General features: G+C 45.2%; 1 long non-coding RNA gene across 1 annotated transcript; it reads left to right on the top strand.

The window, feature by feature from the left end:
- Positions 1-1,910: 1,910 nt before the first annotated feature.
- Positions 1,911-8,066, top strand: LOC144584308 (uncharacterized). Its single transcript, XR_013538472.1, has 2 exons — positions 1,911-2,038; positions 7,941-8,066. It is a non-coding gene; the product is annotated as an uncharacterized LOC144584308 (long non-coding RNA).
- The last annotated feature ends 16,597 nt before the right edge of the window (positions 8,067-24,663 follow it).

The raw sequence follows: 24,663 nt of genomic DNA, 5'->3' as shown, positions 1-24,663 counted from the left end.
TCCCGCTTAAAGACTAGCCTGGTCTAGGGACTCAGGGAATTCAGGCCAGGGGGCACAGTGTGAAACATTACATTTCCGAACTCTAGTTGCAGAGAACCAGCTTCCCGGCTTCTGATGTGGGACAGCCAGATGCTTCTTCTAGGAAGCGACCACCCTGCGTAGGACTGTACCTGAACACTTTTTATGAGCAGCAAGAACGTAGGAAGAGCCGTTGCTTCACAACTGTGTGTGTATATGTGTGTGCTAGAAGGGAGGTTGGTTTTTCCACTCCTTCTTTCTCCCTGCAGCAGAGAGAAGTGATGGCCAGCTGTTTCCTCTGTCTGTGTTGTAAGAAGGCTTGGTGCCCGGCCAGACACCCTAATGATTTACCTTCTGTCCTTCGGTTGCTTTTTGTTTCCTCAGCAGAGCTGGGAGTTCAGATGAGAAGCAGAGATTAGGGAATTAAAGCGGCAGAAGTGTGTGTGATGTAAATACACACCCTGCCCCGCACGCACACACACATGTGCACGCACACCTCCAAGTCCCGGAAGAGAGAACAGGATCCGACTGCTTTCTGGACTCCCGGATGACTCAAGGAAGCATCACAAGACCATCAGCGCTGGTCCCATAAGGACCGCTTTTTTTAAAAAAAGTTACTTTTTAGTGATAAAAGTGGATAGCTTAGCCATGGGTTTTATGCAAGGAAGTTGGGTGCTTTCACCCACCTCCATTTGCCTCTGATTTTCCAAGCTGTTTCTGTTTTGATGTTGACAGAATTTAAAAAATGCAGCATGAAAATTTATTAGGGAAAGGTGGATGGTCTTGTAACGCCTCTCTTTCTATCTTAGAAGGCCCTTTCAGATGGATTGATTGAAGAAGCACAGCGCTTGCCCAAATTCCCATCCAAACTTCTCTTTTGAAAGCCACTTTGCAAGAAAACTTTAGGAAATGTTGAAGGAATATTTAAACATTCAGACTTCTCCTGTGCTTGAATTGCTTTTCTGGAGTGTTTGTGGGTATTGCTTGAGCACAAATTAAAATCTTCCCATCTTCCCAGGTGGCTCTCCGCAGGCATCCGCTTCAAGAGAGGAAGCATCAGAGCACTCAACTTTGCAGGGAGAGGGCTGGTACAAGGTGATGCTAAAAACTGACCATGCTTTCAAGACGGTTGAAAAGGTACCGACAGTCATGGGAAAATGTCACTGTATAAAGCGAAACAAGAGGAATGCGGTATGGATGGCATGAACCATTGAGGAGAATCCTTGCTTCGTCTGGAAGAGCACGTTGTTCTTAAGTTTCACAAGAACACCACTAATCTTAAAACTGCAGCGCAAGAAGGGATCCTGTGGACCATCAAGTCCAGCTCCTGTCAAGGAGGCCCAGTGGGGAACATCTGTGCTCCGTTGCAGGACTGAGACCTGTCTGATCTGGTCCACAAGACTGGAAAATGGGAAGACGTCTGCTGTCTGTACGTGCAGATCCTTAGGGCTCAGGGAATGTTCAACGGGGTGGTACCCTGCGTGCACTTAGGGAGACTATCTCTTTCCAAATCCTCCAGCAAGGACAGGAGCAGTCAGGGGATTATGGGAGTTGTAGTCACCAAAAGCAACATTCCAAAAGTTCCGTTTTAAATTTGGAGGTGAACGGAGGTTAAAGAGGTTCGCTGTGTGTGTTCCAGGAGTCTGTTTGATTTGATATACGTAGGTGTGTGGGCGTGTATTTGCTCCACTCATTCTTCACGGCTGGTTTACCCAGTGGAAAATATTGTCTGCTCAAGCTGTTCTCTGCAGAGGAGCGAACGCATCTCTTCTGTTGGCGGGGAAATGGCGTGGGTGGGTTGGTTGTGTGGGTGGGTGTGTGCACGCCTGAAATTTGTTGTCTTGTTGACCTTGCCTTTGGTTCCTTGTCGCCTCTCAGCATGACCTTGGCCACTGCTGGTGGGGAAGGAGATTGAAGACCAGAAGCAGTGGAGGAGCGACAGGTGGGTTTGCTAGAAGAACCTTCTCCTGTGTGGTTTTCTTCAACTTCAGGCATGGTCAGCAATGAGGGATGGTGGAAGGTGAGTCCATGGAACGCTATGCAAGAACATTGCTAGATTCTCCCTCAAGTCGTGGCTGATGGAATGCAGAGAACCATCCATCCATCCATCCATCCATCCATCCATCCATCCATCCATCCATCCATCCATCCATCCATCCATCCATCCATCCATCCATCCATCCAAAAACATTTCTGTCCCTCCTTTCTCCTTAAAAAGGACTTGGTCCAGTCAAATCCTTTGTCTTCCACCAACCGGTTCTTGATTCCTGTGCCAGGCCGGGATACCTTTTTCCGCTTTTGACCTTCTGGAGCTGTGCTTCCCAACCTTACGTCCCCAGATGTTCATGGACTAAAACTCCCAGAAATCGTGGCCAGCACAGCTAATGGTGAAGGCTTCGTGGAGTTTTAGTCCAAGAACATCTGGGACAGATGCAAGGCAGAGAACCACGGATCTAGAGGATGCATCATCAATGAATCAAGCATTCACCAGTGAGCGATTCTCCGTCTTGTTGTCAAAGAATGTTGCCTTTTGGACTACAGTTCCCATAATCCCCTACTACCACACCTACCAGAGCATTCTGGGACCTGTAGTGCAAAAAAAGAGAGTAACTTCCAAGCTTTGTGAAGAAGTCCTGGCAGGCAACCATTCCCAGTAATGACTCTCTGTTCCCTGTGAGAGAGTAGCCCTGTTCTGGCATTATAAAAACTAATCTGGTAAATATACAGAGAGGGGAGCAAGTAACTCTGCCCCTCTCTATCATTACATCCTTCACACCGTCAGCACCAAATGGGAGGTGGAGAAATTCCTGCTCGTGTGTAGGTGTCTTCTTCATGTATACAGCCTACACGCGAGCGGGAGGCTCTTTGGACCTAGCACTGAAAGGGCAAAGAATGAGATTGTGAAGGGGTGGTTCCAAATCCTCCTCACCAAATGCATTTAATAATAATAATTTTAGAACTGCAGAACTGGAAGGGAACTTTATCGATCATCAAGTCCAGCCCCTCTGAAAGAGGCACAGTGAGGAATCAAACACCCAGCCTCTAACCACTGAGCTAGTTATCCAGTATTCACAACATTAGCTTGGGTAACACCTGAAGAGGGCTACGTTTCGCCATGGCTTCGCCACTGGTCTGTGTCCCCCAACCACTTGTCCTTAACGCCCAGCCGCGATGAAACTCAAGAATAGGGCAAACGTTGGTCTTGAAACCGCTGTTAGTTGCTTCTAAAATATTTTCTTTCAGACCGGAGACCTCCTTGTCCTCAGCAATACAAGCAAAGAATCACGTGACACCTTTAAAACAGCAGGGCTAACTTGGGCTAAACCCGCCCAACTAAAGTTAACCCAGTGTGGTGTAGTGGATAGAGTGATGGACTAGGATTCTGGAGAACAGGGTTTGAATCCCCACTCATCCATGAAACTGACTGGGAGTGTGGAACTGGTAAAAAAACCCGACTCCTTAAATAACTCACTTATCTTGAAAAAACTATTGTTGTTTAGTTGTTAAGTCATGTCTGACTCTTGGTGACCCCATGGACCAGAGCACGCCAGGCCCTCCTGTCTTCCTCTGCCTCCCAGAGTTGGGTCAAATTCACGTTGGTCACTTCAATGACCCTGTCCATCCATCTCGTCCTCTGTTGTCCCCTTCTCCTCTTGCCTTCACAGTTTCCCAACATCAGGGTCTTTTCCAGGGAGTCTTCTCTTCTCATGAGATGGCCAAAGGATTGGAGCCTCAGCTTCAGGATCTGTCCTTCCAGTGAGCACTCAGGGTTGATTTCCTTCAGAATTGCTAGGTTTGTTCTCCTTGCAGTCCAGGGGACTCTCAAGAGCCTCCTCCAGCACCACATTTCAAAAGCATCAATTCTTCGGCAGTCAGCCTTCTTTATGGTCCAGCTCTCACTTCCATACATCACTATTGGAAAAACCATAGCTTTGACTATGCAGACTTTTGTTGGCAAGGTGATGTCTCAAGAAGCAGGTGTCTTTTAATTTTGTGGCTCCTGTCACCATCTGCAGTGATCATGGAACCCAAGAAAGTAAAATCTGTCACTGCCTCCATATCTTCCCCTTCTATTTGCCAGGAGGTGATGGGACCAGTGGCCATGATCTTAGTTTTTTTTGAAATGTTGAGCTTCAGACCATTTTTTGCGCTCTCCTCTTTCACCCTCATTACAAGCTTCCTTAATTCCTCCACACTTTCTGCCATCAGAGTGGTATCATCTGCATATCGGAGGTTGTTGATATTTCTTCTGGCAATCTTAATTCTGGTTTGGGATTCCTCCAGTCCTGCCTTTCAGCAGGAAATGGATAGGAAAAAAAAACTATTAGGGTCATCATAAATCAGTTCTGATTCGACAGCATGTAACAACAACAACAGAGTAAACCCATTGTGTCAATTCTGTTGATTTAACACATCCAACTGATTCATTGAGCTCACTCTAGTTGGGGGGGCAGAACCAGGTCTAGCCCATTCCCGCTTATCAGGTTGAGATAGCGTGAGGGATCTGGAGCTGCTGACTCCTGCGTGGTGTTGACACCCCAGCAGAGGACGGGCCCAGGCTCCCTGCTTTGCTGCGGCTGCCAACATAAACAGCCGCTCAGCCAGAGAGAAAACGGCACGATTTATGGCCGCTGTGGAGCTGAGCTGGAAACCACAGCAACTTGCAGGGGGGCTTTTGACCGGGCTGGCAGAAACAGCAACATACCATTTCGGAGAAGTCAGAATTGGCCCAGAGGCTGACGGCTGGTCTCCTGAGAGGGACGCGTGGACCGCTGAAGTGGCCTTTTGAGACCCATACAGAAAGTCGGCCCTAAAGCGGAAGGTCTCTGCTTGGAATACACTGACCCTTGATCAAAAAAAGAAGTTCAGAGTGGAAACGGCCGTCAAGAATTGCCATGGAAGTAACATTGCTGCTCCTCACAAGGGTCAACCAAATACCTCTGGGAATACCACAAGCAGAAACGGTACGTTTTAGTTCTACCGCTCCCAGAGTTCTCCGGCTATAGACTGAAAAAAAACTAATATTTCCAGGCTGCGGATGCGAGTTCAACGACACCCAGTCTCTTTACACTCCCGGCAGCTGATGTGAAGAACCACATTGCCTCTGGCGCTGGATTGTGCTCAGTGCGGGATGCTTTTAATACCCATTTGCCGGAGAAAAGAGGAAAACGGAATGTGAGATGGATCAGCTCCAGAAAGGAAACCACGGCTTCGAGGTGGCAGGACTTGAGCGGAGCTGTGAGGGACGGATCCTGCTGGAGGTCATTCATTGAGAGAGTACCCACAATACCCCGTTGCAACCGCACAATAGACTTGGGGAAAGTGATATATTCCTGGACTGTACCTCCCAGAATCCCCCCACCCAGCATGACGAGTTACTTTTCCGTGATCTGATTTGCTAGATCAGCAGAGTAACTCCACGCTATTTCTTCCAGTCAAACAGCTATACGGTGAGTGCTCCAGCGATGAGGGCATTCAAGAGAAAATTGGACAACCATCTCTCCAGGGCTGGTCAAGGTTTAATTTTCCATCAGCTTCCAAGTGAACGAACAAATGGATTCCCCTCCAGAGATTCCACAGTGACCTTTGATAAATCTGATTGTTACTGAAGTGGAGGAGCACCAAATATTGACCCAGACTTTTCATTTTATCGTTTCAGAGACTGCTTCACACGGGGAAGGCGATCCCCACTGTTTTTGTGGTGTGGGGCTGGTTTTTTTTAATTCCACATTAACTCCCTGACCCAGCTGCCTCCATTTGGGTGGCCTACAGAGGAGACCGAAAACAACTTCCTCTCTTGGCTGGGCTGGCTGGGAATGATGGGGCCTGTAGTTCATAGAACCATAGAGTTGTAGATCTGGAAGGGGACTCCAAAGATCATCCAGTCCAACCTCTGCTTACACATCTCCAGTAAAGGAGAGAGCTCTCCACCCTTCGAGGGAGCTGATTCCAGTGTCAAACGGCTCTCCTCGTTAGGAAGTTCTTCCTAATGTTTAGTCAAGATCTCTTGAAACCATAATTCCTGGTCCTCTGAAGGGTCAAAAAACAAGCCTGATCCATCCTTCAAATACTTCAAGAATAGTAGTTTAACTTAGAATCTCCTGCACACACCATACATCCCCCATACATCCCCCCCATCTACATCCCTTCTGCCAGGGGATTCTTCATTAGACTGTCATCTCTCTTCGTCCACCACATCAAATGTCCTTTTATAATGTGTTTCTGTGACTCTTGGATCAGTTGATGTCAAGCAGGCATGAAAAGCTGATGCCTCCAGAATGTTGGGGCCTTACTTCCTATATACCCTCAATGGTCACGGATTAGGGGAGATGTGTTTTATTTATTCATTCAGTTCGTTTCATTTATAAGCGGCTTTTCTCCCTGTAAGAGGATTCAAGGTGGCTTGCAAAGTTAAAACAAGTAAAATTAAAACCCAATAAACAACACATTAAAAACAATAAACTATTATAATAATCAAATAGATCAAGTAATTGGAAAAATTAACTTTGAAAACAAGCTAACGAGCTAACAAGATGAAACCAGTATTAAGGGATGTACTTTAAAACTTACTATTAAAGTTAATTAATTGATGCTTTTGAATGGTGGTGCTGGAGGAGACTCTTGAGAGTCCCCTGGACTGCAAGGAGAACAAACCTATCCGTTCTGAAGGAAATTAAGCTTGAGTGCTCACTGGAAGGACAGATCCTGAATCTGAGGCTCCAATACTTTGGCCATCTCATGAGGAGTGAAGACTCCCTGGAAAAGCCCCTGATGTTGGGAAAATGTGAAGGCAAGAGGAGAAGGAGATGAGAGAGGACGAAATGGTTGGACAGGGTTATTGAAGTGACCAACATGACTTTGATCAAACTCTGGGAGGCAGTGGAAGACAGGAGGGCCTGGCGTGCTCTGGTCCATGGGGTCACGAAGAGTCAGACACAACTTAACAACTAAACAGCATTAAAGTTAAAAGTCTGCCTGAAGAGGTTAGTGGTATTCTGCTGTCGGCAGAAGGATCGAAGGGAGGGGGCCAGATGGATCTCCTGAGGGAGAGCATCCCATAACCTAGGAGAAGGCCCTCTCCCATGTGTCCCCATCAGCTGTGCTTGCACTGGCAATGGGACCGAGAGGAGGGCTTCCTCTGCTGATCTTAATTGCTGAGAAGGCGCCTATAAGGAAATATGGTCCTGGAGATAAGCCTGAACTGAAGCTGTCTAGGGCTTTATAGGTCATGACCAGCACATTGAATTGGGCCTGGAAACGGACTGGGAGCCAGTACCATTGTTATGCAATATGCTCCCGATAGCTGTCCCAGTCAAAAACATTCAGAAGATAATCAGATCCCCATGGTTCTCTGCCAGAACCATTGCCTTGCCCGGGTTAGGTATCAGACTGGAGAAACTAGGTGGGGAAACGGAGAGGACAGGCAAAAAGGAAGGGCTTCTTTACCGAGCACATCGTTAAAGGGTGAGATTTGTTGCCCCAAGAGGTCACAACGGCTGCCGGCTTGGATCCACTCTAATGGCATTGGAAAGCGATGTGGAAGTTGGGGACATCCACGGCTACTTGTCAGGATGACACTCGGTGCCCGTTGCGCCGGGCATGTGAGGTAGAGTCCCGATCGTGGGCTCCCCACTGGGATGCCGGGTTGGCCACAGAGCAAACACTGGCTTCGGGTCTAATCCAGCAAGACTCTTCCCCTTGCCGATAGATTCTTTCAATGCCGTATTGGCCACAGCAAGACTCACGAGGGCCAGGTCCCCTACTTTGATTTCCAGACATCCATCCTTCTAGCGCTTAGGAGGGGGTTCATCCCCTTTAGAGTTTCAGCTCATTTTGAGGATGATGAATAACAGCCAAAAGCAAGATGGCACCTCCTTCGAAGGGCGCAGATCTGAGCAGCAGATTTTTTGGTTTAAACACAGATTTCCCCCCAAAGAAAGAAAGAAAGAAAGAAAGAAAGAAAGAAAGAAAGAAAGAAAGAAAGAAAGAAAGAAAGAAAGAAAGAAAGAACGAACGAACGAACGAACGAACGAACGAACGAACGAACAGAGGAACAAGTGAATGAATGAATGAATGAATGAATGAATGAATGAATGAATAAGTCAATGTATATTTCAATAAGTAAATAAATATTCAATAAATAAATATTCAATAAATACTTTGTTGCCAGGATGTGGGCTGAGAAAGGTGGACCTCAGGCCGATTGAGGCCCCTGTTGCTAGTGGTGATTCCTCCCCCCCCACTGGTCAGATGGTGGTGGCCTGGCTGGTCCCTTTTCCTGGTTTGGTGGCTCCACATGGCGGCTGAAGGGGTGTGTGTGCTGGGGCATGCTGGGAGGCTGATCAGGGGAAGTTGAACTACACGGGGTCCGGTGCTCCTAACCTGAGAGTTATTGGAAGGAGGAAGTGTAAACCACCCTGTGACTTCCCCCCCCAAACTAAAACCTGCCCCCCCGCAGCCCTGAAGTCACTCTAGGTTTGCCCATCATAATATCCTGTATGGCTTCCTGTATGGCTTGCATTTTGGATATGTTTTTGCCCCAACTGGGCTTGGAAAGGCTTATGGAGAAACCAGAAGGGATCGGCAGGTAAGCAGCTGGGAAAACAAAGGGACCCCGGAACCTCAGAAGCTGTCTCTGGACGTGAGTTCCTCTGTATAGCCCTTATAGTGAAACATTCCTCCTGGAGGGTAACTATCTGTCCTCATTGTCATGGAACTATTTTACAAAGAAAGATCTGGGCCAATATTTGCGATTCCCTTTTCATCTAGAACGTGCTGAACTCAAGTCACCTGAGTTAAAAAGACTTCCTTGGAATCCGCCAATGGTTATTTACACATCAGGTAACTGAAAAGTAAACGCTTCTCCATTGTGCCTTTATACCACCTCAAACATGCTTTGTGTGCTGTCAAAATACTATTAGTACCAGCTCATTCGCCCTGTCATTTCCAGCAATAATGGATGTCTCGTTGGAATGTTATCTCGGCTAAAAATAGCAACGGACTGCTTTGTTAGGTTGCAAAATGTCAAGATAAGAAAAGCACTCTTGAATGAGATCAGCCAACTGCATCACATGGGACCAACCAGATGACCTCAGGCTGACCCCACAGGTGGAACATGGGTACCAAAATGTCCTTTCTGGATGGCTTCTGGGTCACACGTCCATTACAGTTAGTATAGCGGTGCCTCGACTTACAAACATCTCAACTTGCAACCAATTCGAATTGCAACCAGCTCCGGCTGCAAAATTTTGCTTTGACTTGTAAGCGGAGCTTTGAGATATGACCAGAAAAAAGGCGGGGAATTTAAACTGCTAACCGTTAGTTGGCGAAGAGGCTGCTTCTGTGTAGCTCTTTCGCCCCAGCAGTTAGAGAGTGTGCGATCGGAGGAGGCATCGGACAGCCTGGTACTGCTTTCTGCTTTTTAAACCACCTGTTTTGAGTGAGTATAGGTATATTTTGCAGCGTGGGTTTGGGCTGGGGAAGGGGTTATGTTTCTGTGCTGTGATGGGTTTTGCAGTGTTTTTTTCCTCCGGTGTGTTTCTTTTCCCGGCCGGAACGGATTAATTGCGTTTCTGATGGGTTTTGCAGTGTTTGTTTTTCGGTGTGTGTGTTTTTTCAGCCGAAATGGATTAATAGCGCTTCTGATGGGTCTTGCAGTGTTTGTTTTTCTTTCGGTGTGTGTGTTTTTTCTGGCCAGAACGGATTAATGGGGTTTCAATGTATTCCTATGGGAAATTGTGCTTTCAGTTATGACCAACTTGAGTTACAACCATCTTCTGGAACCAATTAATTTCGTAACTCAAGGCACCACTGTAATCTGATTTCCCGGCTCTAAAGTCTGTTGTGATCACTTTTCACTAGGATAGTCACATGATTACTGCTAGGATGGAAATGGGTGCTCATTGGTTATTGTGTGTTTTTTAAAAAACATTAAGGTGTTTTAAAATATCTTTGTCTGTACTAGAGGTGTGGACAGTTTAGTTTTCAGACTACAAAGGGCTGCCTGGAGGAATTTGGGAGGTGTAAGCTATGAACTCCAGTCTTCACAACAATAGTCTTCGCCTTCTCTAGAGTCTGGAAGAGCCATGTGGTTTAGACAGGTGATCTAGATCAGTGGTCGCCAGCCTTGGGTAACCCACGTCTTCTTGGACTGCAGCTCCCAGAAACCCTGGCCAGCACAGCGGGTGGTGAAAGGCTTCTGGGAGTTGCAATCCAAGAACACCTGGATGACCCAAGGTTGAGATTTACTGATCCAGAGGTTGAAATGCTGCAAAACATCTTGCTTGTGCAACTTCAAACAGGCGGGGGCCTGTGGGAAACTCCTGGGGGGGGAACTATCCCAAAGTTATGAAATGTGCTTCTGCGTATATAGCACCCCATAGTGCTTAAAGTGCTCTCTGGGTGGCTTACCATTTAATGATTCAGGCTACGCATTGTACTCAATTTACTGACCTCAGAAGGATGGAAGGCTGCATGAACCTTGAGCCAGCTACCTAGGATTGAACCTGGGTCATGATTAGAGTTTTAGGTGCAGTACTGCAGTTTAACCACTGCCCTATGAGGCTCCTTTCTTCCCTTGCTGCCCCACGTGCGGAACTCGGGAAAAGGCATTTTTGGACTACAAATCCCAGAATCCCTTAGTTAGCACAACCCTAAACAATAGCTACACTGGCTGTGGGATTTTGGAAGCTGTCGTCTTCAAATGTCACTTTTCCCATTCCAGTCTCTCCCTGTAAACTTGGAACAGCTTTATATAATCTCTCTCTTTAAAAAAAATATGTTTTAACAAATGTGAAAACAATGTGCCTTGATCTGCTGTTTACGCCGACATTAATCCTAGGGCTGAAGTGGTTGGCGGTGTTTTGCCCAAAGGCTATTGGCAGAGCTGCATTTCTGGTCCCTTGTGGAGGAAGGCAAGGCTTTTGCGAGGGTCATCTGACTGCTCCTTCCTCCGGCAAAGTTACCTCCTGCCAGCTTCATAGAAGACAGACTTCATAGGGTCCCAGGGTGGGGGGCAGATCAGGTGTGAAGCCATCCAGCGGGTGCCAGGAACTCCTGGATATAACTCCTGCTGTAAAGAGGACAGAGGGTGACAGAATCTCCCGACTTTAGAGACAGGGCACAGTCTTCTGTCCAGAGAAACCCTAACCCAAAACTTATGCAGAGGCAGCAAACCTTGGAAAGGGCAGGATGAAACCAACGACAAAGGAAAAAAGGAAACCTGATTTTTTTTTTTTTTAAAAAAAAATCTGGCTATGTGTGTATGGTCAGCAGAAATGTTGAGAGATCAGCAACTATCCAACGGGAATGAGGACTTGAGTCTCAGGACTTGTCGTCAGGTCGGACTTAAGTCACAACAGGGACTCGATGTGGACTCGACTCAGGCCCCCCCAATGACTCGGACTAAATTTGCACTCCTTTTTTTCTGGGGGGGGGGGAACTTGTTTTGAATAGACGCTCAGATTTGGGGCTTGGGACTCAGAACCCAAAGTCTTGCCAAGCATCTCTACTATCCAGGACTCGATTCTTTTTTTAGAGCAAGAGCGGGCATGAACCCGTCTGCCTCTTTTTCATTTCCTTTTTTCTCTTTTCCTGCCACCTTCATTGACTTGGCTGTTGCATCCCCAAGTGAGCAATGAGGTGGCAGGCAAGGCTTCATCCTACAGAAAAAGAGAAGGGGGGAGGGAGGGAGGATGCTGCATGTCCTCCTTTTTTTAAAAAAACCCAAGGGGTAAGCAGCTTGTATTTTAACCTTATTGTAGTTTGGGGGAAGAGGGGGGGGGAAACATGCGCTCCCTACGTGACTCCTCTGAAGTGAAAATGCAGCTGAAAATTTTGATCTTTGCTCCTTGGCCTGGAAGAATTTCTCTCCTCCTGCTTTAGTGCCCTAGGATTTCCTACACGAGGGCAAAGTTAGCTTCCTGCCTCCTTTCCAGAGAAACACACACAGGCTGACTTCAGCTGCCCCCACAGAACTCGATGCACTTCCTCCCTCCTTGAGCGGGAAAGATGAATCAGCCTCCATCCATCACCTGAGTCTCCGTGGGTCCTCTCGAGCGGCCAGAGAAGGAAGACGTCACCCGGATGTTATGGCTATATCATCAGCTGTCTTTTCTCCCATCTTTACAGGCATTGCCGCAGGGAAACCACACAGCCGGCTCTGCTTTCAGGAATCTTCAAGAGGCAGGAATGTCAGGGATTCTTTGCGATCAGCATCACGGGACTATGTGAGGCCTCTGGAAGTTTTGTTCCACACAAAGCACATCCCGAACACCTCAGTTGCACAGCAAAACAGATTTTCTGTTTACTGTTCTCCACGGTTACGTCAAAGCTCTCAAGAAGACAGTCCTCTGTAGGTCTGGTTTCCAGGATAGCTGCACGATGCTGCTTCCTTCAAATCTCTGCGCAACCTACCTTCTCTGTGAAGCCTTTGCCATAACCCCTTCATCCCCATACTCAACTGCTTCAAAAACCGAGGGTGCAGTTACCTGGAATTTCCTGTTTTTGATTTGGGTTTAGCACAGCTGATTCAGAATTTTCCCACTATACGACTCCTTGAAGTGTGCATTTTTTTAGGCTGGAAAGTGAGTTGTTTTAAACGGCCACGAGGTGGTTGTTTATTTTAACTCTGTTGCTAAATGTGGAGCCTTGTGGCACAGCAATTAATCTGCAGTACTGCAGCCAAAACTCTGCTCACGACACGGGTTCAATCCCAGGTAACTAGCTTGAGGTTCACTCAGCCTTCCATCCTTCCAAGGTTGGTGAGTGCTTTAATTGCTATGGGGTAGTATATGAGCAGCACACTTTGATTAGTGAACTTGATTTACTTTCTTATTTTGAATTGTCTTGGCATGTGTGAATTCCTATGTCATAGTAAATAGCTTCGGGTGGGGGATCTGCAGCATTTGCTGAAGCAGATGTCAAGTCCAACAGATCTTCCTTTTTTCCTAACTGTATCTATTTCTGATCTAGCGCTATGCCACTTCCCATTTAAACATTATATAAAATGCAAGGAGATTTAGGACGCTGTCACACACACCCAGCTGTGTTTTGTTGCAGGGAAAGCCCACAGAAACCCACCCAAAACACTGCGATAACAGAGAGTGGGATGAGGGACTGGGGTAAAGCCAGATCCTAGTCGCTTGGTGCAGGATCCAGTGAGGAGGCAATGGCGAGGCTGCTGCAGTGAGTGAGTAGGTGGTGTGCTTATTTACCAGAAAAAACAGAAGCTCTCGGGTCCATTTTTTAGGCAAGACAAGAACTTTGCTCCTTCCCAGCTGACTAACCCTTCTTGCTGCTTGAGCTTATAGGTTAAATACAACCTTTGAAGCTGCCATTACTGTGGGTGACCATTTATTTATTTATTTATTTATTTATTTATTTATTTATTTATTTATTTATTTATTTATTTATTTATTTATTTATTTATTTGTTTGTTTGTTTGTTTGTTTGTTTGTTTGTTTATTTATTTATTTATTTATTTATTTATTTATTTATTTATTTATTTATTTATTTATTTATTTATTTATTTATTTATTTATTTATTTATTTGATTTTTACCCCGCCCCTCTAGACAACGTCTACTCGGGGCGGCTTACATCAGTTAAAACAAGTTAAAAAACATATAAAATGCATTTATACTAATTGGTTCCAAACAAAAGGTTTCCAAGATGAAGACACCCACCCGATATAAAAGTGATGTGACATTAACTTGATTCATAAAACTCTGATCCAGCTCTAGATATATTTCAGTAGTGTAACCGTGCCTTTAGACTCATGGAGACATTTGTGATGCAAAAGAGCCTTCTTGCCAGGGTGATGTTGGCCCTACGTGAAGCAGAAAGCCTTCCAAAGTTGGTGGATCAGGCCCTAAGCAGAACGCTCTGTGTTGAGAGGAAAACTCAGATTGGGACTCAGAAAAGTCCCTGCCCCCCACCAGTTTGAACTACCAGCCAGGCTATGGCCCAGCTAGACCTAACTTATCTCATCTTTGCTTAGAAGGAATAGCTGCAGCTAGCAGCACCCCCTCCCCTTTAGATGACCCCATTGGTCGCCAAAGGTTGGACTAGAAATAACGTTAGCCTTCTCCTGGAATACAATGCCTCCGAAGCCGTTTGTATGGAAAAATTTTCCCTCTCCGTTTTAAGCCTCTTTTTCGTGTGACTTGGCACCTTACGAGGAACAGGTTAATGTGTACTGGGCCCCTAACAGTGTTTGAGATCCTAGCGGCAACTTTCCTAGGCATGGTACTGATCTCTGTGGTCCCTCCTTCTTCACCCCGACTCCAATTCCGAGGTAAAACAATCCCACCGTCTCTGAGGACGAGATACGTGTCCATGGCTTCCTGAAATCCATTCTTGTTTCACAAAAATCTTTGGGGGACTGGAGGATGTCTGTCCAAGCTGAACATGTTTATGGCTTTGCTCGTTAGAGTGCTGAGCCCTGGCATTGAGAACAGCTCGGATTAAGTTCTGAAAGCGTTGTCTTGTCGAGCCGACTCATAAACCTCGAAGGAGCCAAGACTGGATTATTCTGCGAGAACTGGATGCTTCTGTTCAATTTTTCCCCCTGGTGCTTTTGGAACGAGCCGCTGTCCGAGGCAAAAGAGGATGGGCAGTGGGAGGTTGATTTGACCTCGAAAGACTTTTCTGATGTCTTTATGGCTTGGATGCCATTTGCGATGGAAGCTTGTGTATACCTGCTCTTTTCAACAATCAGCTTCCAAATATACCTCTGCGGTCTTCCCGTTGTGTTCTCTCTCTTCGTTTAATGAATAGCTTTTGAACGTGTAGGTAGTTCTGTTAAAATATTTGTATAGATCAGGTCACTGAAAAATAAATTAAAGGCTTGAACATACTCATATAGAAAAGCCTGAGTAGATAGAAACAAACTGTATGTAGGTCAGCCAAACACCGGCAATTGATTTACTGGTAAGGTTTGAGGCTGCCGTTGCCACGAGCAGGTGTTTGTTGTTCCAGCGGCTGCAGTCGGTAGAAAAGTAACTCGGGAAGAACATTTGTTGCTTGCACCTAGCTTAAGAGCAGCCATGCTCTCAGTGGGTTCGTGAGTAACCAAGTCATGGTGTGTTATGTACATGCTGTTATGCTGAAGTTAAGCTCTTTAAATTAAATGTTTAAATACAAAGTATTTTGCTAATTGGGTTTGCCTGTCATAATTTTTTGCATCATGAGATAAGAAGACATGAGTTCAGAAGACAAAGCACGGAGTTACTGTCTGGTCTCTCTCTTTCTCTCCAGAAGGCGACATCTGCGCTTATTTAGAGTTCACTGTTTATGTACACATTAGCTGAGTTCCTTGACAAATTCCAGGTACTTTTCCAATGTCTGTGTGACTCTAGGCAAATATGATACAGATCATGGCTGAAATCCTACTGCTTAGTGCAGTGAGTTACACAACCAGAGTTTGAAACAATAGAACTGACAGAGGAGTTGACTTACCAAATCTCCACTGAATCAATGGTCCTTTCCTGGTTTGACTTACTACTCTAAGAAAAAGACTTCAGCTGTTAGATACAATAACATCTCTGAATTTGGACAAGGAATAAGATTGATTTTTTTTCCTGAGAAGTCCAGCTTATTCATATTGCTTTGCTTATTTACTTAATTTATTCTGCTCTGAGAGATGAGGACAGGTGAGGAATTATTACACCAAGCACTCCATCTGTCAACTGTTTTGCCTCTTAGAAGGACTACACAGTGAGGAAAATGCAAATGGGTCCACTCTTAAGTTTTACTTGGGAATTTGGGTTTCCCCAGGTTAATTTGCTTTAGCCAACCACACAGAAAACACTAGCGAAAGAGAGGAAATCAGTCTTGTTTGCAACTTGTTAACCATGTGAATTTTCTCATCCCCAACACCTGTTGACTGGGTCTGCTTGTTTTCCGTTATCCATCCATCCATCCATCCATCCATCCATCCATCCATCCATCCATCCATCCATCCATCCATCCATCCATCCATCCATCCATGTCTTACTAATCTAGCACTAGAAAAATAAGTGAGGACTTATGAAAAAGACAGGAGGAAATTCTCAGTTCAGGCTTGTTTCCAGTTTCTTAAGAAAAAAGAGTGAGGACTCGTCAGAGAAAAAGACAGAAGTTTCAAGGTAGCTCTGCTCTGATCACTCAGATTTGCAGGAGGCATGGTTAGAGCAGAACTACCTTAAACTTGCTCCTGTATTTCTGCCAAGTCCTCATTTCTTTATTTCCTTTGGTCACCTAGTTGTTCTAGAGGAAGGAAGGAAGGAAGGAAGGAAGGAAGGAAGGAAGGAAGGAAGGAAGGAAGGAAGGAAGGAAGGAAGGAAGGAAGGAAGGAAGGAAGGAAGGAAGGAAGGAAGGAAGGAGCTGATGATGGATGGATGGAAGGACGGACGGACAGATGGACAGACAAAAGGGAATAGGAATAGGAAGGGAAGAGGAAAGCAGACCCAGGCAGCAAGTGTGAGCGGGAGAGGGTTCATATGGCACCCAGTTTCCCTGCTGTCCTGTCTCTTTCACTACTGCTGCTGCTGCTGTTTAGTTGTTAAGTCCTGTCTGACGCTTCGTGACCCCATGGACCAGAGCACTTCCACGGCCTTCCATGAGTTCGGTCAAATTCATGCTGGTCGCTTCGCAGACACTGTCCAACCATCCCGTCCTCTGTCGTCCCCTTCTCCTCTTGCCTTCACACTTTCCTACCATCAGAGTCTTTTCCAAGGAGTCTTCTCTTCTCATGAGATGACCAAAGTACTGGAGCCTGAGCTTCAGGATCTGTCCTTCCATTGAGCACTTAGGGTTGATTTCCTTTAGAATTGATAGGTTTGTTCTCCTTGCAGTCCAGGGGACTCTCAAGAGTCTCCTCCAGCACCACAATTCAAAAGCATCCATTCACTGCTGTGGTGCTGGCCTTAAATACAACAGCTGCAAACCTCTACATATTGGGTCAAGTGATTATACAGCCTGAACCGATAGAATGCATTTGGTTTCCAAAAAAAAAAAAAAAGGGGGGGGGGGAAGACTCAGTGGCAGAAGAAAAAGCTACAGCTTTGAGAAAGGAAATTCTGGGCTCATTCTCATTGACTCTCATGTCATGTTTTCAATGGAAAACAGTGTGAACCAGACCATCCGAATCCTGGAGCATTTCCCATGTTATTTGTCCACGTAGTCTCATCCTTATATCCTGCAAGCTTCGGAGCTTTTCCCGGGCCTTGACCGCACCCTTCTCATCTTCCCACCCCCCACTCCCCTAAATACAAAGGACTAGAAACTTTTCCGCTTCGTTTTAAGGGGAGGAAAAAGATGACTGCATTCCAAAAGTATGCACAGCACTGAAATATAAGTATGTGTTTAGAAGAAAACATAAATTTCAGGGAGGAAATATTTTTAAAAAGCTGTGAAATGTTGTATAAAACAAGACAGGCAAGTATTTGGTGTTCAAAAGACCGAAATGACAATTACAAGGCCCGTTTGGCGTTGTTGGCTTGTTAAAGATTTACTTCGGTCTCTGTGTTATGTTATGACGGAAGACTGCTTGCATGATGAATAAGAAGCCTGACATTTTTGTTATTCACTGTGTTGGTATTTTTTAAAAAGGATTTCGCGAAGTTGTTATTTGTAAGCATACTCTAGTGTCTAATTTTAGACATTCTTTGTCTTACAGTTTTAGAGGAGTCATAAATCACCAAACCAAAGCATCACAAATGGCCTTTCTCTATTTCCTCCCACTTCTTTGTCATGAGGATATACAGGGGGACCACCGCTGACTCGTGTATCCTGTTCGGAGCGTTTAGCATTCTTAGCCGTGTCTCGGATGTGCGCAGATGCGCGCAGAGGGATTTTTAAAAACGGGAGTCAGGAATGGCATCTTCCGACTGTAAAAGTTTGCAGTCCGAATAGGAAAAAGCCACCTCCCAAAACAGGAAGCGGTGCCTGGCATAACAGGAAGTGGGCTGGCACTTCTGTAGAGCCCGATGGGACGTTTCTACCCATTGCTGCCTGCAGAACATAGACACACGGATATATGGTTTTTTTTTGCAATACCACTCCCAGAATCACAAAACTAGCGCAACAGGCGGCCATGTTGGCTAAAGGATAATCATGGGGGTTGTAGTGCCAAAAAAAAGGGAGGCAACTGTTTCTGGAGGTCTGGGAAGTCTTAGCGTTGGCCTCCTGATGTTTGGAGATTTATCTCAACCATATACCATCTCAGGCTGATCCCAACACTGCCACCTGGCTTGCCTGCCCTGGATCCGTCCCCTCCTGGGATCCGCCATGTTGATATTCTCATGGTGCTCATTTGGAGAGTGACCCCAATCTCTGGGTCGATTTGAGAAATTAAAATAATAAAAATCTTAAAAGAGCTGGAAGGGACCTTATGGGATCATCTAGTCCAGCCCCTGTCAAGGAGGCATAGGGGGGAATCGAACACACAACCTCTGGCTCCACAGCCATATGCCTTAAACCATTGGGCTATCCGGCTCGATAGCTTCCCATATCATGGCTCCTTCATCAAGTAAAATGCTTATTTAGAACTGCTGGTTTTCAATTTTAAAATTTAATTGCTGTTTTTTATTCAAAACACATTTATTTAAAATTGCTGTGATTTATTTAAAATTATTATTTCATCAAGTAAAAGAGGGGGCTCTTTTGATACAGGACAGATATTCTGTGACTGTGGAGAAATCCAGTCATTGCAGCACTTCTATGCATGCCATTTATGTCCCGCCACATATACAAAAGAGAGACAGCAGCGTATATAAAAAAAGATAATCGCCATGTATACAAAAAAAGTATACATAAAAATATAATAGCTGGGGTAATGCTATTGAAGTACTCCACTTCTGGGCAAAAATAGTCGAATTGTCTCATTAATTAATTAAATTTTGTTTTTAAATTTTTAAATGTGCGTTTCATATACTCCCATAATTTTAAATTGTGCAATGCTCCAATATGAGTAAAGCAGGATCATTGGTACCTGGTCTACTTTGTAGATTTTATTTTATTTTATTTGCCTTGGAATTTGTATTCCAAAAACCAATAACTTTTCCTTGTCCATTTTTTAAAATTTAATTTTTAATTATTTTCAATAGGGATAGGATTTGGGGGGGTGGCGGACACGGGTAGGGGAAGCATAAAATTCCAGAGAGCGATAAGGTACTTTTGCATCCATTTATACAATTCTACTAGAATAAAAAAAGATAACAAAAAAGAACACCTTAACAGGTTTCACCAGAATTACTATACAGTAATTACTAATCTTTCCATTCCCTGATTGGACCTTCACATTCTTCTTTTATCTATGCTTTACAGTCCATATTTCAAGTTCAGCTATAAAATCATTCAAAATTTTTGTGTCCTTATTAAGATGACCGTGTTTCTAATTTCTTCCAATGTTTCCCATATTATATCGTACCCACAGTAATTATGTGTATTATCAAATGTTTCGTTTCTTTATCTACAACCTCAGGCATAATACTCAATAAACACAATTCCAGTTTAAATGATGTCTCAAAATACAATCCCCCCCCCAACATTTCAGTATTTCATAGGCAAATCTCCAATAATTTTCTGCTTCCCTATCTATCCACCCAACATAGTTCAAGGTACCCTCCTGTATTTTACATTTCCATTACTTATTAAAAACATTTAATATATTTAAGACATATTCTCTCATTGCTATTCCTTTTTGGGGTTCTTCATAAAACAGTTCTTGATGTTCGTACTGTAAGTTTTCAAGGCAGATAATGTCCAATTTTTATTTCTGTATTCGTCCAAGTTTTGTCGTGAGGAACGGATATACCAAGAGCCGGGTGTTATGGGTCTAATCCCATACTGTATTTGAAAAATGCACCCTTTGTTTTCCCATCTAAGGATATAAATCTATGGGAAATGACACTCTCTGTGTCAATGGGTGGGCTTGATTTTGTGTGTGTGCTTGGCAGGATTCGCGCTTCGCCTTCAAAGCCCGGGCTCTAATTCTCCAGATTTAGAAAGGAAGTAAACGTTCCGTGTTGTACACTTAAATAGCATCTCTCGCTCTCACACCCACCAAAGAGATAAAGCCTAAATATGCTAATGGGGCCTCCGACACGGTGGAGCAGACTGGACGGCCAGCCTCTTTGAGACGAAGACCAGGCAAGACAAGGCGGGTGGCGTTTTCCTCCCCTTTTCCTTCCCTCTCCTGCCATTTCCTTGATGGATGGTGGCAGGATGTGTTTAAAAAACCATTTTTCACAACTGAATCCTTTTATAGAAGAGTCGCCCTTAGAATCTCTTTTGCTTTGACAACGGGCGGCGGTCAGAGAAGGGAAACCTTGTGAGGTTTAGCTTTCCCTTCTTCCAGTGACCCCCATGCAGCTTGTCCAAGGCTACATAGGTTGGCTTTTTTACCAGGAGGTGCCGAACTCAAGCGTTTGTTGACCTCTGGCTCTGTAGAGGGACACCCAACTCACTGAGGGTTCTAGCCCAAGAGAAATCTGCAGACTACATTGGTTGATCTTCATAATTTCACTTCTACTCCCGCTTCTTGTGTTTATAGTCTCACAACAGCCCTGTGAGGCAGGTCAGGGTGACAGGATGTGACTCGCTCTCAAGCTAGCCTTGCTGAGTTTCCATGGCTGAGTTCAGATTTCAGTCCAGATCTCTGAAGTCATCACATGACACTCTAAGCATGACGCCGTACTGACACTTCCCCTCATCGTTTGCTGTGGGACTCACAAGTGAGACTTGTGAGTCCCACTCAGGAGGGGTTTAGAGTGCAAAGTGGACATTCTGGATTTTTAGGACCACCGGTTCGTTGATATATCTCATGGAGTTCCTTTAACCTTGCTTGCTGCCTTTGATAGGTTTGGTTGGGCGGGGGTGACGGTCAGGAGTAGCCAATGGTTCCCTCCTGCCTCTGATTCAAAGACAGCCCTGCTTCTCTGTTCTGTTTTTCCCCTTTCTGTTGGTAGTCTGTAGTCTGTTGAAGTCTGTTGCTGAAAGCAGTCATGTTTGCCAGTTTGCTGTTTGATCTGTTCAAACGTAAGTAATGAAATCTTACATCTTTCTCTGACTCATGTTGCAGAGTAAATTATTGAGAGAACTAAGTGTCAGTTAATGAGAAGAAGGGGTGGACTTCTCTGGGGAACTCCAGGCTATTTTGCTCCTGCCCTTCTGTTGTGCGGCTGAAGGAATTTAACAAAAAAAAATCTAAAATTCTGCAAGAAGTACCAGGGTAGCTTCCTTTCTGAACATAAAGCCAGGCCACGAAACCTTACATCTCAGGCCTTTCTCCTGGGTGAGCTACATTTGGGGGGGTGGTGTCTGTAGGGGGCCTGTCAGTTGAGATTCCCAGAATGGAAAAATCTGAGATTTATTTGAAAAAAGCCACCCAACACGAATGCATGCAGCTTTTCAAAGACCAGTGAAGAGTCTGTAGACCGTCAAACATCTGAGCATTGTCCACCTCTTATTCAGAATGGAGATGAGATGAAACAGCTTTATAGGATCATTGGAAGGCTTGGTGATTGATTGCATCTGAAACACTTTGAATTAAGAAAGGGGGGGTGAGTGGGTGGGGAACTGCATAAAAACTGTTGTTATGATACATTGCTGAATTCACATGAGCTGTTCCATTCTTGGCTCCTCGTTCCACCTCGCTCCTTCCCTCCCATCCCATCTCCACTTTCCCGTGGAATAGACTTCTGAACAATCAACGTTTTTACGAGGAATGCAAGCAGAGAGAACAGATGTTCTGGGACAGAACCTCCTTTTCACCCCAAGGACTGAACAGGACAAACTGAACATCGTTTAATCACCTCGTCTAATCCCAGTGTGTCCTGAGCTATCACATAACTAGAAACTGTTTGTGTGTTTTTTTTTAAACCATATAACCTGTTTGGGTCGCGATTTAAAGGTGACCTGTGATGATGCATGAAGTGGATGGGTTCCATGAGCTGTTTTGCTCATTCCTGGTCTACACCCAAAACCTACCAGCTTTAAAGCAAGGATGGAAAACACGTGGGCCCTCCAGATGTTCTTGAGCTACAACCCCATCATCCTTCATCGTTGGCGTTGCCGGCTACAGCTGGCAGGAGATGCTCAGAGGATCCCTTTTCCACACCATCAGATTGAAAGCATCAATTCTTAGTGAATAATTTCAAACTCATATCATGTAAGAGTCATTTTATATGGCTACCCACCCAGAAATCTTTTGCTACAAGGTGGAACATAAATATTTTGATGAATAAACAATATAATTATCCACATGGAACATTCAAAAGGCACTGTGCACAAAAACATCAATATGCTGATGATACTCAGCTCTATATTCCTTTTCACCAACTGCAGGTGATGCCGTCCTGTCCCTCCAGCGCTGCCTGGGGGGCCGTACTGAAATGGATGCAGGAGAACGGGCTGAGGCTGAACCCGGACAAGACGGAAGTTCTGAGGGTAGGTGGCCCTGTGGATGGTGGCTTGGGAAGCTCCCTCATGTTTGGGGGGGGGTGGCCCTGGCCGCGAAGAGTGGGGTCCGCAGCCTGGGGGTACACCTGGACCCGATGCTCACCATGGAAACGCAGGTGGCATCGGTAGTCGCACTGCCTTTTTCCACCTTTGGCGGATTGTCCGGCTGCAACCTTACCTAGACACGGGGGCGCTCACTACCTTAGTACATGCGCTCGTAATCTCTAGATTAGACTACTGTAATGCGCTCTACGTGGGGCTCCCTTTGAAGCTGATGCGGAAACTTCAAGTGGTGCAGAGTGCAGCGGCCAGACTCCTTACTGGAGTGAGAAAATACCAACATATCTTTCCTACTCTGGCCATGCTGCACTGGCTGCCCATCTGTTTCCGCATTGACTTCAAAGTGTTAATGCTTACATATAAAGCCCCAGTTTAGGACCGCGATACTTGGCGGGACGCTTACTCCCAACTAGTTCTACCCATGTCACCTGTGCGAGTCAAGAGGTGTGGTTGAGGAGCCTGATGCCGAGGGAGGCCCGGAAGGAAAGAACTAGAAAACGGGCCTTCTTGGTGGTGGCTCCTCGCCTCTGGAATAACCTACCTCCGGAGATTCGCGCTGCACCCTCGCTGGGTACTTTCGAAAACCAACTAAAAACGTGGATGTATAGGCAGGCCTTCCCTTCCAGTTAATTCCTGTCCTCTTTCCTTTTTTATTCTTTTTCTCTTTATTTGATTTATTTTGTATTTTTCCCATCTTGCAGAATCATTTAATTAATTAATTGTTATAAATTTTTCTTGAACTTGTTATCCTTTATGTTGTAAGCCGCCTAGAGTGGTCGAAATGACTAGATAGGCGGGGTATAAATACAATAAATAAATAAATAAATAAAAATAAAATAAAATAAACTTCTTAACTATTAGAGGAGTATGACAATGGAACCCATGACTCCAAGAGATGATGAGGGCTCCAATACTGGAGGCATTTAAGGGAAAATTGGACCACCCTCTGTCAGATCTGCTTTGATTTGGGTTCCTGCCTTGAGCAGGAGGTTGGACTTGATGGCATTATAGGCATCTGCCAACTCCATTATGTTATGATTCCATGCAACTACAGAGCTCTATGGTACACATGTGAATGGGTTCAAGTTTTTGTACATTCGTAGAGTCAGAAAATTTCTAAAATGGAAGGGACCCCAAGATTCATCACGTCCAACTTCTGATGAAATAGGTAAAGACTTCCCAACAGATGGCCATCAAACCTCTGTTTATAGACCTCCAGCAAAGAGGAGTCCACTGGCCGTTGAGGCAGTCCATTCCATGGTCAAATAGCTCCTAGCATCAATCAATTCTTCCTAATGTTTAGTCAAAATCTCCCTGTAATTTGAATTCACTACTTGGAGTCCTGTCCTCTGGAGCTGAGGGGAATAAACTTAGATCTTCTGGGGCAGACTTTCAGGTAACTGAAGATGACCATCATATAATTTGTCCCTCATTTCAGAACTGGTGGTGTTTGGAAAACCTCTCTTCCTTTTTTTAAACACACACTTTGGCACTCATTCCCACGCATACTACTCTGTGAGGAAGTGAGAACACAGCTACTGGGGACAGTGGCTCAGGCCACTAAGATGGACAGCCTAGAAGCACAGACAAGAATGGGTGGCGTTGAACGGAGGACAGGACCTGCCCAGATTTGCTTCTGTGACTTAACGGCACTCTGGTCCAGAGATGCCACCTTCTCCCCAGTACTTTTTTCCCTCACCCAATAGATAGCCAACTCAATTTCCTTGTGTTCTCACAAGCACAACATAGAAATAGTTGTGGGTTTTTCGGGCTCTTTGGCCATGTTCTGAAGGTGGTTCTTCCTAAAGTTTTGCAAGTCTCTATGGCCGGCATCTTCAGAAGACAGCACTCTGTGCTCTGGTGTAGTTGGCTTGGGAGTGCACCAGAGCAGAGAATGCTGTCCTCTGAAGATGCCGGCCACAGAAACTGGCAAAACGTTAGGAAGAACAACCTTCAGAACACGATCAAAGAGCCTGAAAAACCGACAACAACCATTAAATCCCGGCCGTGAAAGCCTTCATGAATACAACATAGGAACATAGAATCATAGAATAATTGATCTGGAAGGGGCCTATAAGCTCATCAAGTCCAACTCAGTGCAGGAATCCAAATCAAAGCAGATCTCTCTTGAAGGCTTCCAATG

This window comes from Pogona vitticeps, chromosome 1, assembly GCF_051106095.1.
Source record: "Pogona vitticeps strain Pit_001003342236 chromosome 1, PviZW2.1, whole genome shotgun sequence".
Lineage (NCBI taxonomy): Eukaryota > Metazoa > Chordata > Lepidosauria > Squamata > Agamidae > Pogona > Pogona vitticeps.
Note: the sequence above shows the minus strand (reverse complement) of the source record. Positions and strands in the feature narration are given on the sequence as shown.